Here is a 6,999-nt window from a genome sequence, read left to right as displayed (position 1 = left end):
AATATGCAGTGATGTGTCAACATGTGATTCCTCAGGTTTTGTAAAAGAGTTAAACATTGACAATTATGATGCTTTGGATATGTATGTCTAACGTTCTTTTTATTCGATGGAAACGAAGAAGTAAATGCAGGAGATGTAAATCTTGTCCTAGCATCGGTTGTTTTTACAAACTTCCTATCTAATTCAGATTTTTTATTTAAAGGGGTCTTTGTCTTTACTTCGTTTCTCCTGAGGAAGGACTGCTTTTCTTCAGCTGAATGAGAGGAAAAGTGGTGGTTAGTTTTCTCAGAGGCAGACCACTTCTGTTTTTGCTCACGAGTAAACTTAATGAACTTAGAAGTTATGCTAGGACCTTTTGATTTATCGTTGGCAGATTAAATATCTCTCAGTTTTCCTTTTTCTTTGTTCGAAGATTTCTTCGATGGAGGAATACCAGATTTCATTGGGGATTTGAAGTTTTGAGGCTTCTTATTCTCAATGATGTTTGGTGATTCACAGATTATCTCTTCTTCAGATTTGGAATCGAGAAAGTCTCTTGCTGATTTCTCGAAATCAAAATTAGCATGGATGTTTGTGGGAGATGTGGGTTCAGAGGTTGATGCTTCAGAGTGATCTGTTTGAGGTTCCATCGATTCTGACTTAGATGAACTTTCGATTTTACTCGGATGGTTCATCGACTCATCAGCTGATGGTTTCACATTAAGATTCTCCTTTTCATCAATAGTACTTGCTGATGAAGTGGAATTGACACCCAGAGACTCTGGTTTTACCATAGGATTTCCATCGGTCTCTGATTTGGAGGTGTCATTCCTTTCATCAGAATTCTTACATGTACTGCTCTCGTACACCATATCTTGAAAATTATGTCTTAAAACGACATATTTTCCATCGACTTTAACTCTTTTAAAATTTGCTTTTGGTTTTGGGATAAAGTCGGGTTTCTGAATGCATCCAAGTTTGAAAGTGGATTCAAGGGTGGATTTCTTTGATTCGATGAAGGAGTCCAATTCATTGAATCCAATCCCTTGAGTGAGCGTTTGACCATTTAACTTTTCATACACATCTTGGGCATCCTTGTATTTCTTCATCAGAAGTTCATTGGTTTGAATCTTCTGGTGAAGGATCTCCCTTTCCTTTTGAAAGAAATCTTTAAAAGCAACTGAGTTTAGTCTTTCTGCCTCAGATTCGTTTAAGGCCTTAGTTTTCTTTTCTAAGTCCTTAGTTATTCGTTTGTTTAGTTCCAGAAGTTTTTCTTCCTCTGATTTCTTAAGTGTGGTGATGCGAATCTTTTCCTTAGCAAGTTCGATTTTTTCTTCGGTTAGAAGATCAGTCTCTCTTTTGTAGAAACTTGCTTCTTTTTCCACTTTTAGTCTTTCAGATTTTTCAAAATTCAATTTCTTTTAATTTAAAGAAATTCTCTAAAAGTTTTATCACCCTTAACTCCAGCTCAGATGGAGCAGAGTTGGTTTCATTAGAAGTAGACTCACATTCCTAATCATCAGAGTCGGAGGTGGGTTCTGTAGTGGATGTGGCCATCAGACATATGAGTGCTTTATCTTCTTCATCGGATGAAGAGTCGGATACCCAATTTTCTTTCTCAGCCATCAGGCTTCGCTCTTTTGAATTGTATTTGTACTTATTCTTGTAGTAATCGACATCCTTTACCAATCGTCCTCTGCACTCTTTTAGAAAATGACCAATTTTCTCGTATCTGAAGCAACGAAGGTCATTTTTCTTTCCATTTCTATCTTCTTTCTTGTCCTCCCTTCTGTCCTCTCTCTCTTCTCTTTCTTCTCTTCTATCTTCCCTCTGATAAAATTTTGATGGTTTCTTCTCATGGTATGACTGATATTTGTCCTTCTTGAAGTCTCTTCGTTCATAGGGTCTCTTGATGAACTTTTTTTGGAACTGTCTTGTAATCAAGGCTAGAGACTTAGCAAAGGCTTTGATATCACCATTTGATTCAGATGACTCGTCTTCAGATTCCGATTCTACCACCATTGCTTTTTTCCCTTTCTTCTTGAGATCTCTAGTGGAGGTCCTTGATTCTTCCTTTTCATCAGCAGCAAGAGCTAGAGGTCCACCGATGGATACTTTCTTCTTCATAATGTCGTTCTCTTGTGTTGCAAGCGTTCCATATACATCATGAAGTGACCAGCCGTCTAGGTCCTGGTTTGCTTGAAGGGACATTGACAGTTGAGTCCATTCATCGCCAACTTTTTAGGAACAAAACATTGTTTTCTTCCTTTGTTCTGGTGATATCATTTCGACGATATTGATTAATCAATGTGTTGAAACGATCATAAGTCTTCTGTATTGGTTCATCAGGAAGAGCTTTAAAGTTGGTGTATTCGTTGAGACATTGTGTCTACGATTCTTGTTTGTTTTAGCTCCTCCTTCCAATTGGCTTGCAAGTTCATCCCACAATTCCTTTGCTGTGGAACATGCATCAAGGGATTGAAAAATTTCGTTGGGAATGGCCATGATAATTAGTCGCTTGGCCTTCTTGTCAGTTTCCACACGCTCAATATCGTCTTCATCCCAGTTTTTCTCATCCTTAGGCATGTAATATGCTGGAATTTCTGCTATGGTATTTGTTCCTGGGACTCTTGGGACAAGAGTCTGTGGAACGTAAGGACCCTCCATTACAGATCGCAGGAGGTTTCTGTCCATCCCTTCTAAGAATTTTACCATCCTTATTCTCCATTGTGGGTACTCTTCTCGTTGAAGAGTTGGAGGCTTGGTAAGGGAGCCAACGCTATACGCAGAATTCCAATTGGCCATTGGAGATATGAAGAGAGAGGAATGAGTTTTATGGATTGATGATGAATTGAGAGATTTTTGTGATCGTTTTGATTGAGATACAATCAGTTGGCTCTGATACCAATTGTTGATCCCAGATCTCTCAATAACACTAATAATCAAGTTAAAAATAACCAAATTATAGTGATTTAATGAACAAAATGATGAACACTCAAGAACAATGTATGAACATTCAAAGAACAATCTTGAGTGCCAATAATTTCACTTTATTCAATATTAATATGAAAACATAAAAGCGGCGTTGATTACAATAGGCCTAATCACCTATTTATACTAGTAGGCTAATTAGAAGATAACTATCTAGTGAGACTATTTAGCTAATCTTCTACTAACTGATAAATTTTATCAAAAGTATGGATAAGCTATAAATCAAGATAAACTTGAAATCCAACTGTCGATTTGTTATCTCCAGTTGTCTTCCATGGGATGTTAATTCAACCTTATCTTCATATCTTCATGAAGATGCTCTTTCCATCGCAACTATGGTCGATTCATCGACCCTCTGGTTGTTCTCCAGACTTGGTCAATTCTGCCTTAACGTCTTCATCAGTCTTCTGGTTCTTCATCACTTATTGTTCTTCATTACTTTTACACTTATGAATTATGGGGTCTAACATTATTGATTCAGATTTTAGATTTCAAATTTCAGACTTCAGAAGTAAAAAATAAACAGTCTGACTGGTTCAGATTTCAGACTTCAACACCACCTCTTAAATATCAGTAGTGAATTCAGACTTCAGACCCTCTTAAAAACCAAATGCCACCTAATACAACCCATCAAAGCCCAATATATAAGAGTCACTTAAATCTATTAATGCTCAGTGACATTCATTAATAGTCATCGAATTAGATATAATGTATCAAGGCCCATTAGAGTGCAGAAAGAGTCCCTAAACCCATCAAGGCCACTAAAACCCATCAATGCTCAATACATCTCATTTAAAAGTCACTTAAACACATGAAGTCCCAATATAGTTCATTCACACCCACTGAGTCTAATACAAACCATCAAGTCAATACAACTCATTAAGAGTCACCAAAACCTATGAATGTCCATTAAGGTTTATTAACAGTCACTTAGTCAGATACAACCCATCAAGGCCCCATATAAGTTCATAAAGAGCCACTAAAGCTTATCAAGACTTAATCAAGTTCATCAAGAGCCACTTAAACCTGTGAAGGCCCAATATAGTTCATTAACAACCACTGAGTCTAATACAACCCACCAAAGCCCATTACAGCTCATTAAGAGTCTTCAAAACCTATGAATGCGTAGTGAGGTTCTTTAACAACCACTTAATCTAATACGAATCATTAAGGCCCAATATATTTCATTAAGAACCACGCACCAAGACCCAATACAATTCATTAAGAGTCGCTGAAAACCATGAATGCCCAATTAAGTTCATTAACAATCACTGAGTAAGATATAACTCATCAAGGCCAATAACAATTCATCAAGAGCTATTAAAGCCTACCAAAGCCCAATAAAGTTCGTTTAGAGCCACTAAAACCCATGAACAATCAATATAGTTAATTAAGAGCCACAAAAGCACATGAATGCCCAATTAGAAATTAACAGTTACTTAGTCCAATACGACCCATTTAAGATATACGTGGAAATGGGTATTGTCACATCATGTCCGAGACCATTCTTGTCAACATATTCCTTCCTCTTTTAGAGGTCACATTCGACCCAATATCGCATCCTCAACTGCATGTATTCTTGAAACAAGTTTTCCCTGCATGGAAATGATGATCCGTCGGTATCCTTTGTCGTCGGTGATTAATCAGTCCTTATGTAAATGGATCCATCGGTAATCCTTGGTGATATCTGTTAGCAATGCCTTCTCCCACAACTTTTCTTCCAAGGGACTTTCACAGATCCAACCTTTAGTGACGAATTTTTTCGTCGGTGAATGTTAGTTGTTTGGACTGCAGTTCCGTATGATGTAAATATATAATTAACCATTTTAACAAGTTATCAATTTTGTGTTTTAAAAAAAAATATGTACCTTCAAACTTAAAATATTACAAGATCATGCATGTTATAGTAATTAATTACAATAAGAATTACAAGCCATAGGTTTTATGTGGGTAGCTATGTATGGCTTAGGCCTTAGAGGTCGTTTGTTGTTTTTCCCGTAAGTTGTGTAAAGATTAAGTTTTTTTTTATATTAATTTAACTAAATTGTTGTTCGTTTTAATAAGTTATATGAAAGACATATATAACTGTTTTACCTTTACATATATTTGTTTTTCTTTGAACTCATGCCTTTGTTAGAATAAATCTTCACTATCTTGGAGGAAAAGCTTAAACCTCTAACATCCTCATGGAAGTTATAGATGCTTGTGAATAAGTTATAAAGGAACATATATTGTGATCAGTTCACTAATTTGTATGATCAATAACAATAGTGCAACTTGGTCCAATCAACTATACATACATATACGATCTTCAGTATACGTTTGATTCATCTTCAGAAGACACCCATCAAGTCCATTACGACCCTAAAAACCATGTAATTTTGATGTAATCAATACTCTGCTTCAAATAGAAGTTGTTGATAACATACAAAATTTTAACCTATATACTATCACCAGTAGGCACATTAGGTTCTTTCTTCAGGATGAAATATTTAATAAATTTGAGCTACCTACAACATCTTTGGATGGTTTAGAGGCTTCCTATGTGGATGTAACCAGCCCAAAAGATTCTAAGACATTAGCTAATAAAGAAATCAAAATGACATAGATTAGACATTCTAAGACATAGTGTCAAAAAGTCTTGAATGGTGAATATTAAAACCATCACTCCACGAAACTTAGAAGCAACTATAGCGATTAACTGCTTTTGAAGCTCAAATAGTTACTGTTTGGGTAAAAACTCACATCTTACAACCGATAGTAAGAAGGCTCTCAACAAACGACGATCAACCTAACAACAATAAGACGTTATGCATTAATGATCATTATGCATCATCTAAAGATGACATATTAACATCCTATAAGGCTTGTCACTATGTCTATAAAGATGATGTATAAAGAGATACGACAACTTAGAACAATGGTAATAAAATTTATGACACATGTTGTACGACCATGTTTTAGGATCAATGTATGACACCTACTATATAATTTACTCCTACATCTTATGAGAGAGACCAGATGAGCATAAGATCACAACATATTAAGACCGACATAAGAATCATAAGACCATATCTTACAACAACAGTCAACATGTGTCATAAGACCCAACATTTAGTTATATGTTTTGAACATGGATAATAAAGATCATCCAAAAAGTAACTGCCATGCTTATAATCATTATATAAATGGTTTTCTTAAAATGGGAGCAAAGGCCACATTAGTATCAGTAAACATTCATAAATGTTTAACTTATCTTGAACCAGAGGCTCTACATGTGCATCTTTTTCAAAATGTTCCAACTTATCTTGAACCAGAGACTCTGCATGTGTTCTGCAAAGGCTCTGTATTTGGAAGTTGAGCTATATGTTCGAGCTTTGTGTTTGAGCTATGTATCCAAGCTATGTTCGAACTTTGTATTCGGGCTTTTAATATCAAGAACTTTTAATGATTAAATCCTCTTTGATTAAACTATTTTCAAACTTTTTTATACTAACACTTAGAAGCCCAAAACATAGTTCAACCAGAAGGGCTCTTGTCGTCCAGTAGGCCTCTGGTTAGCCTTGAGTTTGGGTGGATTTCTTCTAAGTATGTTGTCTTTGGAAAATGAACAAGAGGGGCTCTAGTTAATCTTCACATTTAACTAGGGGTGTTCGCGGTCCGGTTTGGGCGGTTTAACCCCTCAGACCACAAACCAAATCGTAATGGCGGTTTATAAAATTTTCAAACCGAGCGGTTTGATATCAAGTGCTCAGACCGATCAAACCAGACCACGAAAAGGCGGTCTGGTCTGACCGGTTTAGACGGTTTGGGCCTTTAATGGACTTTAAATATTAAACTTAAAAAACATATATAATTTAGAATTTTACATTAAATATCCATTTTAACAAAACAAAATATCTAAACAAATAAATGTAATAATTAAGCAGCTCTTGAGTATAAAGTCGAAACAATCCAAAGTACAAACAAATAAATATATAATACATATTAGAAAAGGGAAAATTGCACCAAAATGGAACCAACTTTCAC

This window comes from Cynara cardunculus, assembly GCF_001531365.2.
Source record: "Cynara cardunculus var. scolymus isolate 2C chromosome LG 5, CcrdV1, whole genome shotgun sequence".
In the NCBI taxonomy this organism is placed as follows: Eukaryota; Viridiplantae; Streptophyta; class Magnoliopsida; order Asterales; family Asteraceae; genus Cynara; species Cynara cardunculus.
Note: the sequence above shows the minus strand (reverse complement) of the source record.